The sequence below is a fragment of the Protopterus annectens genome, chromosome 11.part0 (assembly GCF_019279795.1).
Source record: "Protopterus annectens isolate FY-2018-M chromosome 11.part0, PAN1.0, whole genome shotgun sequence".
Lineage (NCBI taxonomy): Eukaryota > Metazoa > Chordata > Ceratodontiformes > Protopteridae > Protopterus > Protopterus annectens.
The window spans coordinates 384,197,579-384,216,880 of NC_056745.1; the positions used below are offsets into that span (position 1 = coordinate 384,197,579).

At 38.4% G+C, this 19,302-nt stretch overlaps 1 protein-coding gene across 1 annotated transcript in view; it reads right to left on the bottom strand.

Moving 5' to 3' along the window:
* The window catches only part of LOC122815404 (protein tyrosine phosphatase domain-containing protein 1-like), a 728,693-nt gene that overhangs the window by 78,653 nt on the left and 630,738 nt on the right, over positions 1-19,302 (bottom strand). The window lies entirely within an intron of this gene.

Consider the following 19,302-nt stretch of genomic DNA (forward strand, 5'->3'; position numbering starts at 1 on the left):
TTTCAGAGAATATTTTACCCTTTGAGAGCACCTATATTTATTTGGTGACACTGTGGCGACTCCTGAAAGCCTTGCTGCATTGGTCAAACACTATTATTTGCATTAGTATTAATTTTACTCATAATTGAGTACCCATGTAAGAGCATTAGAGTAGCTGGCTTTGGTGGGTTCTGGTGGCACTATCTACCTTATAGTCTAGGCAGAGTGGGCATAGCTGGTAAATCTGTGCCAGTGTGTGTGTGTGTGTGTGTGTGTGTGTGTGTGTGTGTGTGTGTGTGTGTGTGTGTGTGTGTGTGTGTGTGTGTGTGTGTGTGTGTGTGTGTGTGTGTGTGTGTGTGTGTGTGTGTGTGAGAGAGAATCAAATCTCAAAGAGTGTGTGTGTGTGTGTGTGTGTGTGTGTGTGTGTGTGTGTGTGTGTGTGTGTGTGTGTGTGTGTGTGTGTATGTGTGTGTGTGTATGTCAGCTACTGGTTTCACTGCGAGAGTGGTGGAAGAGTTGTCTTGGAACACTTGGCTGAAGACTCAACTCTACAGCTGTGTCAGTGGGATCCTTATCTGGGCCTGGAGATAAAGACGGAAACCCAGACTCAGGACTGAGTGTGTTCCCTATGTGCTCTTAAGGAAAATTGTGCTTGGTATAGAGAGCTGCATCTGAAAATACTGTGTGTGTCTATGTTTGTATCAAGTGAATGTTCTTCACCAGTGTCACTGCTGAGGACTGATGGTCATTTATTACTGGCATAGAATAGGAGCTTCACATATTGGTGAGCAGTGGTCGGATATTAATTGAACTTCTGTAGCCTGTAGGCATTTGTCATTGAAGATGTGTGTACTCTCAGCAGCCACAAGGTAAACACACAGAGTTTCATTTTCACAATAGTTTTATTTATTTTAGTTTGGTTTATTCAGGGAAAGCAGGCAAAGATGTTGGCAGAGGATTATGGCAAGCTGACAAAGAACCAGTTGACCAAGGTGTGGGAAGCCAAAGGACTGGTGCATGCCAAACAGACTAAAGAGAAATTATTTCAGCCTTAGTCACAGCTATAGCTCATGCCAGCAGCCAGGAGGTGACTGGAATTTGCAACCTTCAGAAATAGGTAAATGCCTGGCATTGCCTTATCAGGGTGGTGACTGTTGCAACTGACATAACTCCTACTGCAGTTGCTACCTTCACTTTCTGTACTAGTGGAAAGAAAAGATGACAGAGAGAGAGAGAGAGAGTGAGAGTGAGAGTGAGAGTGAGAGTGAGAGTGAGAGTGAGAGAGAGAGAGATCCTGAAGTTTCTACAATAAGTATTTTAGTGTAATGTAATTCATGACTAGCAGGGCAATTGCAGGACATGTATTTCATGTACATGTTCATTTTCTTTAATGCTTTTCATGTCCTAAGCAGAATGAGGAAAATTGTCTCCTCTTTCAAAGGCACATAGAACATCCCTCTAGCTGGAGGGCCAAATACATAACTGTATTAGTGTAGCCACATATAGATATCACAGCAATAGATTTCACTAATTAATAGAATGTTGTGTCTACTAATAAGACCTGTTGCTCATCTGGTCAGAATGAAAGAGACAGACATTTGTGGGTTCAGTTCAAGCAGCTTTATTGCACAAACACATCAGAAATGAGGCTTTGTAGCTTAAACTTAAAATAAATAAATAAATAAATAGACCGACTACCACACTCATACATGTTAACACTCTGGCTGTTCTCTCAAAATGGCACTGCTGCCTGCACATGCTCAATATTTATTTGCAAATTCTACATCTGGAAATGGTTCTTAAAGGTACATACATATGCTCTGATCTACACCCCCTTCTTTGAGAAATAGTCAATATAAGAAATGACAGTATTCAATGACATGCAATTTGCAGAAATGATCTTTAGACATGCAATTAATCAAAATTAGATACCTATAAAATAATTATGTCCAAGTTGCTGTGTATTTTACAGTAAGTCTAGAAATATGACCTGACCATGTAACATAAAAGTCAGAATTGGATCTAGCAATGGGGACTGTCTTCAAGGAATTTTCAACTCTGGGGACATCTGGGACATCATCAGGAATGGGAATGGATACTGCGACACATTCTTCTGTACGAACATTGTCAAGGTTACTCTGAGATCTAGAGTCTGTATCACAGGTCTGAAGCTGCAATATCATTTCTGATACAGGAAGAGGATGTCTGCAGTTTCTCCTGTACTCTGTACCTTCATATTCTACTAAGTAGGATCTCAACTCAGTACATATACCTCTCGTGTGACTAATTTGATCAAAGCCCTTCACTGTTTGCATCCTCACTGTCTCTCCTTCCTTTAAAGGACAAAAAAATCTGCTTGTTTCATCACAGCTTTACTGAGAAGACTGCTTCTTAAAAAGTTGGGTTTGATTGCTCTGTTGTTTTTAGCATTAGGCACCAACAAACTAGAACTGATAGGCAAGGTTGTTCTGGTTTGCCTAGACAGAAGTCTCTGAGCAGGTGAGCCTAGTAGGTTGTCATGGGGTATATTTTTGAGACTGAGTAAATTCAAGAAGATATCAGTATTGTCACACTTTGACTTATCCAGTAATTGGGTTGCACACTGTACTGCATGTTCAGCAAGGCTGTTTGACTGTGGATATTCAGGACTGCTATTAACATGGATAAAGTCTCACTCTTTAGCAAATCTCTGAAACAACTGACTGGTAAACCAACAAACATTGTCAGAAATAACTTTGTATGGACTACCATAGACTGAGAAATGACATTTCATCTTAGAAATAACCCCACTGGACATTAGGTTAGGTAGCAAATTGATCTCAAACCAGTCTGAATAAGAGTCTACCAACACTAAGTAATGTTGACTATTCCACTCAAATATGTCAGTGGCTACTGTTGACCAAGTAGTCCTGGAATTTGACTTAGTTGAAGTGGCTCTTTTTGCAAAGGCAGCTTAGTACTGTTGCACACTGAACAAGAAGAAAGCACTTTATCAATGTCTTTTGCTAGAGAAGGCCAAAATACTAGTACTCTCACCCTTCTTTTGGTAGAATCAGAACCTGGGTGGCCATGATGCAAAATCTGAATGTATTCATGTTGTAAGGAAGTAGGAACAATAACTTTTGCACCTTTGAAAGTGATACCATCGTCTATCAGCATCTCATCTCTGTATGGAAATTAAGATTGTACTTCTGGTAGTATACAGGATTGCAAGAAGTAGCATTTGGCATGAGGGTTGCAATTTCCTCCATTGCACACATAGGATGATGGGGTCTTTTTAATGCCTTGTTCAAGTCTCTTGGGTCAATGCATATTCTGATTTCATCTGAATTTTTCTTATGAGCAGCTACCATGGATGACATCCACTCATTTGGTTCTGTGATTGGACAAATCATACCTTGCTGCACCATTTTGTCTAACTGGACATTGACCTTGTCCTGCATAGCTATTGGAATGCTCCTTGCTGGTCTGACCACTGGACTAACCTCTGGGTCTACTTTCATAGAGTACACAACTGGAAGCTTGTCTAACTTGTTGTTGAAAATATCAGCATACTCTTAGAAAATAGCATCACTAAAGCTGGAACTGGGACGTGCTTACATGATGTACTTCTTTGATAAAATAAAGCAGTTTCATTCTCATACTGTCTCTGAGACCTAATAATGACTGCACAGATCTTCAGACTACATAAAATTGCAAGCTGTAACTTTTCCCAGCCGAATATCAAGAAAGTGTTATTGAGCCATAGGTTTGAATGTCTTCACCTCCATAAGCAACAAACTTCACACAATTGCCCAAATTAGGCTGCTCACCAGTTGGTTAGGGTGGGTTAGGTGAGTTAGGGTTAGGGCGTGGGTTAGGTATGTGTGTGATTGTGTGGACGTAAGGGTTAGGGCGGGTTAGGTGAATTAGTGTTAGGGTGCGGGTGAGGTGAGTGTGCGTTAGTGATGGCCCTTAGGGTTAGGGTTTGGGTTAAGGTAAGTGGATAGTTAGTGGTGTATGTATAGTTTAGTGTAGGGTTAGGTGTAAGATTTTAGGTGTTATGTGTGTGGATTGCTGTTTGTTTGGTGTGCTTGTGTTGTGTGTATGTGTTTTGGAACAGCAAATTTTTTCCCTAGGAAAAAATTCGCTGTTCTGTATGTTCGATGTTTTCAGCTTTCGCTGAATAGGGGTCAATATTAGAACATTCGAAGTTTTAAAACTTCGATGTTCTAATATAGACCCAAAATAACTGTACTTTGCCAAATAAGTCTCTGTAGCAGAAAAGCACTCTGAAATCACTTTACTTTATGAAACCATTCCTTATCAGTGTAAGAAATACTTCAAAATGACTGTACTTTGTGAATAAACTGTGCACAATAGAAAAAGCTCAGAGTAAGAAACACTTTGAGATGAATGTACTTTGCAAATAAACTGTACACAGCACAAGAACCTTACAAAATGGCTGTACTTTGTAAAATAACTGCACAGTCTAAGAAACACTCTGAAATGGCAGCTTTCTGTGAATAAATGCACAGAGCACAAGAAGCTTTTCGAAATGGCTGTACTTTGACTGCACTTTGCAATATAACTGTACTTTGCACACAGCAAACTCTGAAATAATTGCACCACAATAAAGCACAGACTCTGTAAACAGTTTGCACACTCTGAGATACTTAACAACACTCTAGTTATGGTTTGAATGGCTTTGGTCAATGCAAAATAGTAGTTTGTGCCCAAACTCGGTCTTTTACTAAAAAACATGCAGTCGCCTTGCTCATTAACCTTAATTTGCCCTTTTATTGTACTCATTATTCTTTTTTAATCTCTTATCATGCTCAATAAACTTCTCTTGTGCCCGTTTTACTTTAAACATGCTCATTATGCAAACCAAAGGTAATTCTGAGCCCCGTATGAACATCTCTGCTAGTTTTATCAAATATTGTTTCAAACATTTTGTTTAATTAAAAATGTGGTCTGTGCCTTTTGTTTGCTTAATAATATGTTTTTGTGCTACTCATTTGATTAATAATGCATTTTGTGCCTTATAAATACGCCATTTCATTTTCTTTGCTAAATAAATCATTTGTGCAGTTTTCTTTACCTTTAGCTCATTTCTGGCCCTTTTTTGTTTGTCTGTGCTTTGTTTCACTCAACCTGCTAAGTCTGCCTTCGCCTTCAACTCTGCACCTCATGGCTCAGAGAAGTAGCTCTTTTGATCCCGGTTCTGGCACCATGTCACTCGTCTGGTCAGCATAAAATGGAGAACATTCATGGGTTGAGTTCAAGCAGCTTTAGTGTTTACATTAGAAATGAGGCTTTGTAACTTAAACTTAAATAGACATATAAACAGACTGACTACCACACTCACACATGTTAACACTCTGGCTGTTCTCTCAAAATGGCACTGCTGCCTGCATGTGCTTAGTATTTATATGCATGTGCCACATCTGGAAATGCTTCTTAAAGGTACATACACATGTTCTGATCTACAAGACCTACTAGCCACAGCCATATATGCCACATCTGGGGTTTGATAGCTTTATGCCTACTTTTCCTTGCACTATGGACTGGCAAATAGCATAGTATTTGTCCATGGTTGCCCATGGTTAGTCCACTGAATTTGCTAATATTGCTACATCACAATGACATGGTGAACAAGTTGCCTTGTAACTTCTGAACAGTTAGCCAACCCTGTAATGCTCTTCTTGTCCCTTTGCTATAACACATAACTGTAGGAGCATTTCCACACATCTTCCATGGCCTTTGCAGCCCACATCACCACCTGCATTGTATCCCAATGCAAACAGAATTGTGAATAATACCTGCGCCCTACTGCCCCTTGAAACCCACTTCCATATTACCTTGTAGTTCACAGAAAACACTCTAATCTTCATAGGTTCATAAGTTCATAGGTGTTTACTAGACTAATGACCACAACAGCCTTTTTAAGCCTAGCCATGCATCTCAAATCTCTGACAAGTTCTGGTACCCTTGATAAGTATAAGCAGGGGATTGGGAGATGAAACATTTACAAGCAGGGGAGATGAACCAGTGGCTGTGTCCATTAGATCTAGGTGCCAAACCAGGGATGAATTTCTTGTTCCCCATCCAATTGTCCAAGTTACACTTGCATTGGATTAAGGAGGCACTCTGCCTCACATGGGTGGGGAGCCTGTTCCAGAGACAGGATAGTCTCTGGGAAACATGCCTGTCTCTACAGCAGGTCTTATTTATATCACAGGCAAGTCTTTAGCTTTGGTAATTCTATTGCTGTCTATTTTGCAGATATGCATTAGGTCTATCAGAGTGGGGTCTGACAATGCCCTGTATGCCAGGCATAGATCACCTCTCAACAGCCTGTTGTAGACAGAATACAGGGATAGAGTCTTGAGGTGGTCTGCATAGGACATATAACTTACTCCCTGTATTATTTTAGTAAAGAACCTCTGTGGACATTCCAATTGTCAGATATGCTTGGTTAGGTACATATCAAAGGGGCATTGTACTCAATGATAGAGCTGATGAATGCTGAATACAGTGGAATAATGACTTCCTTAGGCCTAGATGCCATACCGTTGTTTATAAGTTGCGCAACATAGAATTATTTCCTCACTACTGTAGAGACGTGATGGTCAAAGGCTAGATTATTGTCTATGTGTGTCCCCAAGTCCCTGTCTACTGGATCAACTCTAAGGGGTATGTTGTCAATATGATAGTTACCAGGGGTGGATTATTTCCTGAAGGCTACTGTTATGCATTTCTTGGCATTTAGTTTTAGACCATGGCTCTAACACCAGTTATCTGCCTGTATCAACCCTTCCTGTAGAACATTTGTGTCAGTATGTGGGATTCAATGATGACTCTTAATTTGCAATCATCTGCAAATTTAGTCAGCCAGAGGCCATTGACATTGGCCTTGACTTCAAAGAAGTAAATGCCAAAAAGGAGCCCTTAGAGACTTCACTTGTAACTGGCCTTTTTCTACAGGTGGACTCCCCATTTCTAACTTCCAGAGTCCTGTCTATGAGCAAATTGGCTACCCACTAGGTGACATAAGCATTTGTACCCAACTCTTGAGTTTGTCATTAAAGCCCAAGTGAGGTATTGTGTCAAATGCCTTGGCCAGGTCAATGTAGGTAGCAGTGTGAACCATTTTGCATTCACCAATTGCTTTCAAATTGGGCTGTGTCCAGTGTCTGCAGGTTTACTATGTCATTATTGATAATTTCCTTGATAATTATTTCCATGGCTTTGCATATGAGACTAGTGAGACTTATGGATATGTAGTTTCCAGGGTATGTAGATGACCCACCTATGTGTAAAAGGATGTTATTGTTCTCCATTCATGAGGCATGAAGCCTGTATGGAGGCTAGAGTTAAATAGCAATTCCAGAGGGCCTCATAGGTCATGTTTTATGCTATTTAGAAGGCATCCTGAGATATTGTCTGGTCCCATTGATGCAGTGTTCTTGTCTTAGAGAGAGCATTAAATACCTGTTCCCTAGTGATAGCAGGGAGAGTTATATTTGATGTTATTTCCTGAAGAAAGGTTGAGGGGGAGACCGGGGTAAAGTTGGAACTGAATTTGAAGGACAGAAGGTTTGCTATATCTTCTGGCTTTTTTAATTTCTCCATGTCTTTTGGGTTTCTAATACTGTGGTGGGAATGGACTCCATTCCTAAGTCAAAGTATGATTAAAGTTCATGAAATGAGTATTGTTTCAGTCCTTGATGTTAGCCAGAAGTGCTCTTTGCAGCACCAACAATGTGCCCAGTACTGACTCCTTCTGCAATTCATATGCAGCTACATGTATTTATAACATATCTAAGTGAGATTGTAAATTCTTCTTTATAGGACCCATTGCGCCTACTACTATTGGATCTTTCTGGGTATTCTTCTTCCACGTTACCCTCATTTCTGCCTGCAAATCCTGGTGTTTTATAAATGCGTGTCTCTCTGTATGTAAGACATTGTAGTCACTGAGTGATCAGTGCTCCTTTTGTCTTCTTTTCATGGACTACTACATCTGATTTTCTCCACATCTAGTTTTTTGAACAGTTGGTAATGGGTGATCCATATGATATAAGCATGTTTGTTTGTGTCTTATGGCTTTTACTGGTTAGGGGTCGCCACAGCGGAACTCCGGTCCGCTAATAATTGGCAGTTGATTTTTACGTACCGGCTTGCCAGGCCTGATGCACAACCTTCAACGAAGGTACCCCAATTCAAGCATGTCTCCACGCAGAAGATGCTCTAGCTGAGAATCGAACCGGACAGTGTCTTACTGTGAGGTAACAACGCTACCGCAGGACCACCACCGCGGGTCCCTCCATATGATATAAACATAATTTTCTATAATATTTGTGGCTCATGTTTCCAATGTTTTTCAGCTACTTCAATATTGTATAATGTTTGCACAATCCCCAATGTAGCAATCTTTCCACATTATTATGGCTGTATACAGTCCTTCTGGTATTGGTATATCACAACCAGGAAAAAGATGTGTTACTGTTTTAAATTTTGTTTTACAAAATTTACATTTATCTGTTTCTCCCACATGTTCAATGGACTTTGTAAACCAATGTGTTTGTAGTCCACTATCCTGGCTGCCAATATTAACATTTCATCTTTTGGCTTAAATTCACCTCTCCTTAACCATTCCTGCATTTGGCCTTGATTGACATGAGGTTGTTCCAAGAATGTTCTACACTTGCAACTATTTTTATGCATTTTCCACATTTCTTGCCTTCTCATCTGATCCTTCACCTTATTTTCTTTTGTTTTTTGGCACATTCAGTTGCTGCCTCATTTTTATCTATTTCTGATTTGATTTGCATCCCTTGACACTGATATGCTTCTGCTAAACTTAGCAGGGAAGTCATCTTAGACTTATTCTCCTCATGTTTTAAAACTTTCACTATGTTTGGGTCTTGTGAGGTCAGCAGATATGTATGCAGTCATATGATTGCAGATCTATACATGTAATCAATTTTGAGGAGGTCCATACCACCTTCAGAATGGGGAATATATAGTGTTGTTATACACTAATTTTTATAAATCATTTGATAAGCATAAAACATCCTTCTTGTTTTTCTGTCCAACCAATCCAATACATTTTGGTGTCAGTTAATCACTCCAAAACTGTAAATTGGGACAGGAATAGCAAATTGGTTTATAGCTTGGATTTTGTTCCTAGATATCAACACTGTTTTCATTATCAATTTTGGTCTTCTAAAATATTCCTTATTAAGTTTTGAGTTTGCTCATGTTTTATTGTTGATCCTTCATCAATTCCCAAATATTTATACACTCCCTCTTGCTCGAGTTCTTTTACATCACATTCCTGTTCCAGGCTAATGTTTTCTTGGTGCTGCAGCTTTCCCGCTGCTTTTACACATTTATCAAGACCAAATGACATTCTTATATCATCTGAAAAACTTTTGAGAACTTGCAGTTGTGCTTTCAGTTCCTTATCTGATGAACTATACTGTTTTAAATCATCCACAAAAAAAGGTAAGTGTTTACACTTTGTTGTTTTCTGGGAGCCAAATTGTAGCCGTGACCTAATCTGTTAAGTAGACAACTTAATGGGTAAACGGCAAGGAAAAGAACAGCAGTGACAAAGAGTCACCCTGGAATATCCTCCTTTGAATTTTTATCCCTGATATAACAATTTGTCCTTTATCATGGTTTAACTGTGAAGTGGTTTGCCACTGTTTCATTGTCGCTGTAATATAACCAACCAGTGTAGGGTGTATCTTCTACATTTTTAAGCACTCTTTTATCCATGAATGTGGGATACTGTGAAATGCTTTTTTGTAGCCTATCCATGCCATATTTAAATACTTCTGCTTTTTACAGTTCTTCATTATGGCTTTATTTAGCAACAAGTGATCCTTTGTTCCATATGACTTTCTTTTGTTACCCTTTTGTTCCATTGCCATGATTGAGTTTTCTCCTAAATGACTATAAACTCAGTCGGCGTCAATTCCAGTGTATAGTTTATATGTCATCAGAAGGCAAGTTATCGGTGTATATTTTTAGGATAGCTTGAAGGTTCACCCTTAAGTAAGAGTATTGTTTTTCCTGGTGGTTAACCAGGTTGGTGTCTGTCTGGGATGTGCATATAAATAGTTCCTACTCATGGCTAAATCTCCATGTAAAGATGTTAATACTTTTAACCAGAATGTAGGTACTGCATCTGGGCATGGGTTTTTGTTTCAATCTCTCTCTCATCCCATTTCATATCTTGTAAATTTGAACTTCTTACTCTTTCTTTTACTTCCTCAATCCATTCAGGATCTTTGTTATGATCTACAGGATCTTCATAGATATTTCTACAAAATGTATCCATTTCTTGTTTTTTGGTGGTGATTCAATTCGTTTTGCCTTGTTTCCCTATTCTTTATAAAACTGGGTCATCAATAAATTGCTTATTTTGTACTTTTCTTTTATATTTACCTGCATATCTTCTAAGTTTTTTGCCTGTGTTTATATTTTTAGTTTATTATTTGTGATAGTGCTTAGGGTGGCCACGGTGGTGCAGCGGTTAGCACTGCCGCCTCACAGCAAGAGGTTCTCTGGTTCGATCCTCAGCTTGGGTGCCTTCTGTGCGGAGTCTGCATGTCCTCACTGTGGTTGCGTGGGTTTCCTCTGGGTGCTCCGGTTTCCACCCAAAGACATGCTGTAGGTGGATTGGACACACTAAACTGGCCCTAGATGTGAGTGTGTGCATGTGTGTGCCTTCTGTGGAAGGTTGGACGCCGGGCTGGCAACTCGACACCATAAAACTCCACTGGCAATTATGAGTGGACAGGTGATCCGCTGTGGCGACCCTAACTGGGAAAAAAGCAGAAAGAAGAAGAAGATTTGTGATAGTGCTTGATAGATGCTGATCTGTTCTGATACTGTGCACTGCTTTTACCACATCTAACTTTCTGAGTGTTTTTGTTGATCTGTTCCTTCTACATTATTCTAACAGTGACACTTATTGTCTTAATTGTTTTGTAGTTTTCTCTATTTGATACTTTCATGATGGCATTTGATTTCTCCCCTTCCTTTCCATTACCACCCTGTGTTTTTGTGATAATACTTTATCAATTATTAATTTAGCCACACAGTAATATAGCCTAGTTACATCTGTTATATCACATGAATCTCTAGGAATAGTCATAACTACTGTGCTCATTTGTTTCAACAAACTTCTTTTTGTGTTTTATTGACTTTCCATGGTCTGTTTCTTTACTTGATCTTAATATACCTGTCCATCTCTATTAAATCAAGCAACTCTTCTCTTAGATCATTTTCTTCTAAACTGAGGGCACATTCTTTGTTCTCAATTTCCTGTGGGCATTCTACAGAAAGTTTAAGGGCATCATCCTGTGCAACATGTCCTTCAGTTTCATCCTGCTCTTCAATATGGGAACTCACTCTCCTATCACTCCACAACATTGACTGTGTCAGAGGTACCACAGTTTCCTGTTCCATCTTATACTGTGCAACTCCAACTGAACTTTTGTACTGGTTTCCTATGGAAGGCTCCAAAGTATCTGGCTCAGTATAGGTGGATCCATTTACAATGAACTCTGCACACAAATGTGCATTGTCTTTGAGGTCATGGACATAGCTAAAGAATGCTAGTGTCCTTGGCCTGGGATGCCAAATTTACCTCAAATTTGGCTTTGGTAGACTTTATTTGTCCTCTGAGTTTTTTGTTTAGTTTGATGAGGGTGCTTTTATCCTGATGGTACTGCATCTCCTAATTTTTGCCATGATTTTTCTTCCTTCTGTTATACAGCCTATTGATTTTGTGATTCCACTAGGGTGGCTTGTTTTATGAGTTAGGTCTGTCCTTTTTCCTGCCAGGTACAACTGATTCTATGCAGTTATTAACATGCTTGTATTGGGTTTCTATGAACAATTCTGCATAGGCAGCAGTGTTCTCAGGATTTATGGGGGCTTGAACTTTTGCCAGTTTATCACTGAATAGCAGGAAGTTAGCCTTAGAATAGTTCCTGAATATTCCATGGTTAGGCGGGGGTCCAGGTTTTATTTTTACTTTAAAGAAGATCATTTTGTGGTGTGACCTTTCCAGGGAAGACATTACACTAGAGGTGTGTGCAGGACTCTCCCATATTAGTGAGGACCAGATCCAGTATAGTTGCACAATCTGCACAGTGGTCAGTCAAGATGTAAAACAATATGGAATGCCAGAGGCATAGTTAGGATAGGGTGAAGGAGGTAGCCACTCTAGGAGCAAAATGTTGGGGTGCAGTAACCAGTCTTAAGTACAATACAATACCAGTATTGCATTTACTGTCTGAACTTAATCGAGCTTTAGTGCTTCATGTGTGATGTAAACCGTAGCAGCTGCTTACTACACATGTAGCAAGCAGTTATTAGTTTGAAGGTTTGCTACAGTTTAAAAGGACCAAAGATCTGTTTTTTTTTTTTTTTGCTTCTCAAGCTTAGAGGGGGAAGAACATACTAGCTTGCTACTTAGAAGTGCCAGACACAAAATGGACCTTTTTTAATTTTTTTTCTTTTTTCTTATTTTGCTCCCCAACTTAAAGTTGAGGGGCATCAGAACAGCTAGCTACACCTTTGGAGACTGCATTATGTTAATAAATCCTCTTACGTTAATTGGTAACATCTCACTCAGCCTGCAGTTCACCTGGCACTCTTCTTCCCCTCCTCCCTGTCCTCCCACTTACCCTTTGTTCACCTGTTCTATGCCCTCTTGAATACCTCTTTGGATTCTCTGTTTGCCAGCTGTTCAGGCAGTAAATTACATGTGTCTATAACTGTCCCTGTGAAGATGTACTTGTTGTTAGTCCATATAACTCACTGCTGCCTTCTTTCTGTTCTGTTCTACCTGTTCAGAATGACACATTCACATTATCTGTATGTGAGCTTGAAGCCAGTATCATGTCTCCTCATTTCTTTTGGCTTACAATCAAAGAGCTTCAACCCCTTTAGTGTTTGGTTATATCCTTGCCCCTCTCTCCCTCCTAAGCACTTTTATGTTGTTTTCCCCTGACTCCTCCCAGCAAACTGATGTCCATGTTCTTGTAAGGCATCTAGAAAAGTATTGAGGGTGTGGCCTTATGTGGGCCCTGAAAAGTGGAAGCATTATTTCTTTGCTTCCAGAGTCTATCTCCAAATATACAATCTGAATATTCTGTTTGTTTCCATCACTGCCTTCTTATCTTTCTGGGGGTCCAGTACAGATGTGATAAAAAATCTCAGATCATTTTCTTGCTCGGTTATTTCCGGTTTTACTCTCCCCCCACAAGATGATATTCATTCCAGGATTGCTGAAGCCAAGTGCAGTAAGTTGCATTTGTATGCACTAAATCATAAATTACACCTTGCTAACTTGGCCAGCCTTTTCAGATCCTTCCATAGAGTTTTCTGTCATCTACTGCTGTGTGTATTTGTAACAAAATCATAGAATTTCATGCCTTGCTCTCTCAATATACCCCTGATATCATAGCTGTTACAGAAACTTAGCTAAAGTCACATATATCAGACACTGAAATATTTCCAACTGATTACAATATCTTACTAAAAGATAGACCTCAAAAGAAAGAGGGGCTGTAGATTTAATCTACTGTAACTTCTTAACTATTACATCCTTTTCTAAACCTGTCCCAACCTTTGGCAACATGGAAGTTTTATTAGCTTCATTACAAATAAATAATAGTAAACATTTATGCATAGAAGCACTATATAATCCCCAGGCCAAATCATCCCTATTCTTAAAGATTTTCTGTCTTGGACAACCTAAAACATATCCAATGAAACTGTCATTTCAGGGGATACTAACATTAACAGGCAAAATGTAATCTCAAACTCCCCAGCGAATTGTATTAACTTGCACAGGTATACACAGCCTGTCACATGGCCTACAAGAATACTAAACAAGCAACCATAATTCACCTTGGATTGGACCCTAGTCTCAGAACCACACAAATATTCCAACACTGGTACTCTCCCTGATATCCTAAGTGACCATTTACCAGCTTTTACACATAGAACCCATACTCCGGTAGCCAAACCCCACTCATATAGAACATCTAGAAACTTAAGACTTCAACCAAATAACTTTCAGCAACTCCCTAAAAGCTCAGAATTGGATCCCACTAAAAACATTACCCTTAGAAGATGCTGTAATCTATTTTAATAAGGTCTTCCCTGATACCCTAAATACTTCAGTCCCCATTTGGTACAAAAGAACAATACTTAATCATGCTTCCTGGCTTACAAAACCAACAAAACAAATTCTTCTTTCCATAGACTGAGCCTGGAAAGAATGTCTAAAAACAAAAACCAAGCAAATGAAATTAATTTAAAACAACTTCATAATAAAGCCAAGAAATTGGTTAAAAATGACAAAAAAAATATTTTTCACAACAATTACTGTATCTAATCAAAGAAATAACTCAAAAATTTCTGGAAATCAGTATCTTCTCTCCTTAATCCTGGGACCACATAAATCCATCACCATCCCCAACAAATAAGACCCACAACAAATAGCCTAAATTTTCAACTTCCACTTTATCGACAGCATTCTTAAATTTATCAAAAAAAACCCCACCAATGACAAACCCCAAAAAATAAGATAAGCACTTCAAACCTAGTTCATGAGAATCTCAGCTTACATTCCTCACTCCACAGAGAAACCACTAACAATACCCCAGTAATTCCAATATTCTCTCTAAAACCAGTGCCCACCTTTCTAGTATTTAAATTGCTAATTGAACTAGGACCATGTTCTCTGTCTGCCGATAACTTCCTCTCAAAATACTTGAAACTCGGTGCCGACGCAATAGCCTACCCCATCAGTATTCTAATTAACCGATCCATCTCAGAATCCATAGTCCCTCAAATATGGAAGAAATCCATTATATCCCCATTGCATAAAGGTGGCAGTACTAATGATTTAACTATTGACCCGTTTCCATTCTCTCACCATATCTAAAATACTGGAAGAGTGTATACAAATTCAACTACTAAAACACTTCTCTGACAATAATCTCCTCACCTCTACCGAACATGGCTTTTGTCCTACACACAGCACTACTACAGCCTTAGTGTCTTTCACAGATACTGTAAACAAAGAATGCTGGTCTACTGACAACAGTAGTCTTATTAGACCTATCCAAAGCTTTTGACACAGTATCTCATACTAAACATTTTCAACAACTAGCAGCTTTAGGATGCTCTGAAAATATCATTACCTAATTCGTCAGCTACCTGAACAACAGACAACAATATGCCAGGTGGCAAAACAATCAATCTGGTTATATGGCTTATAAGACAGAAGTCCCCCAGGGGTCCATTCTTGGACCTTTGTTTTTAATGAATTTATAAATAATCACCAAACAGTCTCCCTACAAAGTTCACTCATCCAATATGCTGACGATTCTACTTTCATATCCTCATCTAGCAACTTCCCAGATCTCCTAAAAGTAACACAAAATGCTCTCTCAACCATAGAAACTTGGCTAAATGAAGCACAACTACTACTAAATCCCCCAAAAATCTAAGTTACTGTTATTCTCATCAAAACCACCTCCACAGGACTTTAAAATTTACTACCAAAAATAAGACTGAATTTGAAGTAGTGAAGACAGCAAAAATATTAGACATTACAAACTATCCTTTGAACAACATATTCTTAATACAATAAAAAAACACATTTAAACTAGGTAAACTGTTCAGACATAACCTGTACATGGATAAACCCACAAAAATAAAACTGGTAAATGTCCTCCTACTCCCTTCCCTCCTCTATGGTTCCCCCATCTTTACCAACCTTCACACATCTCTAAGTAACAAACTACAATCTTGCTATTATAAAACTGCAAAATCTGCTCCTGATCTACCAAACCACACACACCACTGCCAAGCCATTACGGAACTGAAATGGTTTGAATTCCCCACTACCATCATCACACCCAACTAACTCTTGCTCATAAACTAATATACCACTCAGAAAACTGCCCTTCTCTTCATTCTATCCTATAATCCTACATCCCCTCTCGGAATATTTGTTCTACCAATAAACGGCTTCTAAATGTATCTAAACCCAGCAAGAGAGCTAGGCAAAGCTTGTACTCCCACTCCATAGCAAAATTATGGAATGCTTATCCCCTCTATTACATAACTTGATTCCATAAAAACCTTCAAATTCACCCTAAAAAGCCAGTTCCTTAACAATAAGATCTGACCTTGTGCCCAGAGCTATAGACAAACAAAGTCTAAGATTTTGCTGACTAATATGACTCTTTTCGATTTCAAGTAGTAATTTGTAAGCCCGCTGAACTTCATTGACTTTTCTATATCAGTTAAGGTATGTCAATCACTGTCTTGTCTCTGTATAATCATTATTAGTCTAAATCCTAAACTTCCCATGCAATGAAGTACATAAATGAACTGTTTATTATGAATGTGTATGCTGTCTTTTTCCCTCCATGCAATGAATGCCATTAAGAAAACTGTATGTGTACTGCTAGCACCTAATCAGATTGCATAAAACTTTTTACTCTGTGTATTACTAATCACTAGGAAATTGTATAAAAAGTTTGTACACTTTTTTATTATTGTACATATTATGTTGTTACATTTTTGATCTGTAACTGGAGCTATTCTGTCCAGGCCTCCACTGAAAATGGATTTCTGACCCAGAGGATTTTCCTGGTCAACAAATGTCAATAAATAAAAAATACATAAATATATTTTTAGAATTATTAAAGATGTTAATACATTTTCTCTTTCTCCTTAAATATAATGGAAATAAACACATTGAAATGTACTGGACCCAAAACAGTACCCTACTCCATTAGTCACTGCCCTCATTCTTTAAATCATCACCTTCACCACAACCCAGTGTGTCCTACACTTCAAACATGCAGTAATCCAGCTTCTCATTTGTAGGCCTACCCTAACCCTTCCTGTTTCATTAGCAGCTAGTTTTAACAACAGTCAGAGGTCTTGGGGAAGTCCAGGAAGCCCGGGTCAACTAGTACTCACCTGCCAAGTTCACCTCTTACCAAATCAGAAAAATGACCCATTTGTGGCCAACACCTCCTTCTGACCATGAACTCACATTGGTTAATATCCTTGAGATTGTTATCCTACAGGAGAGTAACCAACCTCTCCCTCACCCAGGAAGATATCCATGACTTTTCCCTTCACCTGATGTTGAACTAATAGGCCTGTGATTACCCTTGATTACTTTTGATTTTAGTACCTCCACAAAACACAGCCCTCAAGCAACTATACAGTGACAGTAGTCTGCTGAAGATCAGGAGATCTGCCAACACACCAGCCATTTTCCTGAAAACTCTGTGAGATATGATACCCCGTGTTTTTTGTGCTTTATCCTTCTTAAGTGCAGACAGTTTCCTATGTATTCTAATGCTCATCCACTGGTCTTTCCACCAAACATGGATTCATCTTCTTGCTTTTCTTAAGAAGAACAAAACAAATATTCCATTCAGCACCTCTACTTTCTCCTAGCTTTCTACAATCTCCTTTCCATCTTTGTTCAGCCTCACTGTGTCTGTCTTTCTCTTCTTTTCTGCTGTATATCTAAGAAAGCCTTTGTTCATCCTCCTGATTCCTCCTATCAAATCTCTTTCAACTTGCAGCCTTGCTGATCTCAATACCTTTGATGCAGTTACACTAACTCTTTGTACCACAACTCCTCAGCCTTCACACGCCTTTCATTCTATTTTGATTCTATCTCTTGCATTCCCTAACATTTACCTTAATTGCTAGCTTCACATTTTCATATAGCTACGCTGGCCTTCTATCTTGGGACTTTTGCCTTTTCCTAAGACCATTCACAATAGCCATGCAAGCTCCATTTCTGGCATAATTCCATAGCTTGTTTATTATCTTAGTTTGATTTTAATCTCCTAACTCATTCCGTTCATGTTCCGCTTTTTATATTGGTAAGACAGAAAGAAAGATAAAGCAACGTATTTATGAACACCAATATGCTATTAGTAGGAAGGATATGACTAATGCATTAGCTAGGCACATACATGATTGCCCGGACCATCATTTTAAATTTACTATACTTAAACAAGTAGTACAGGACGAAAGAGGTGGCCCATGGCAGATCAAATTAGAAATGGAAGAGCTATTCTGGCAAATTAGAACTGCAGCATATATATTCCCAGGCCTTAATGAATATATTTTAGTTAAATGTTTTCTTAAACTTTTAGCCTTGAAGAGTTAGTGATTACATAGTTTATTGCATAGTTTATTGTTTTAAACTTTGAAGCCTTAACAGCAATATAAAATACTTAGGTGTATTTCCTCCTTTTTAGAATATTTTCTATTAACCTTTACCTTTTTATAGTTGTGTACAATTTTTCTTAGTTGCATACAGTTTTATAATTTCTTTATAATTCTTCATAATTTTTGTATGTTTGGATTAGTATAATAGTTTTATGAAACTCTGATAATTATTTATGATATGCGGTTTATCAGTCACTTTTAATGTATTTTTCCCTTTTAATGAATGAATCACATGATGGTTTAAATTAATTAATTGAGATGATGCTCTATTATAAAAGCACGTGAAGGTCTATTATTTTATGTATCTGATGAAGGAGAAGCATTGCCTTTTCCGAAAGCGCTCATATTAAATTTGGTTTTCTTTGCTCCAGTTTGTATTCGCTATTTTTTTGGAATATTCCCTTTCCCCACTGTAGTGCAATCTTGGAGTAAGAATATAAAAGTAGGGGGGTGGGGGGTGCATGGGGACTTGCCCTCCTGCATAAACGTGATTACTTTTTTTTTTCTAGTTTTTTTATTTATTTATTTTTTTTTATTTGTCTTTCGTGAAAGTGCATTTTTGGTAAAAAAGCACTTTTGCGAAAGTGTGTTCATTTGTTTCCATTTCGAGGAAACGTGATTTCATGCAACAGTCCTAGATCCATGTAGTCCATGTATGTATTACAAATCTTGCATAATAGATGAAGCTCATACATTCAGTCACTAAGTTCTTTTGTACATAGGTATAATGCATACCAGCCCAAATTTACTGTGCACAAAATGTATTAATAGGATCCAGAATTTGTAATGAGCATAAATACGGAGAGCTGACAGTTGAGGTAAGAAGTAGAGAAGATGCTTGAAGAATGTAAGATGTTGGGATATTGGCAATATCCTTGTTAGCAGTGTGAATCATTTAGACGAGATAAAAATGCATGGAGATAAATGAAAAGTCACAGAAGTGGGCCTCACTGGCAAAATTACTATTTTTCTAGATTTTTAAAAGGAAATGTTCACATGGCAAAGATAAAATACAATGTATCAAAG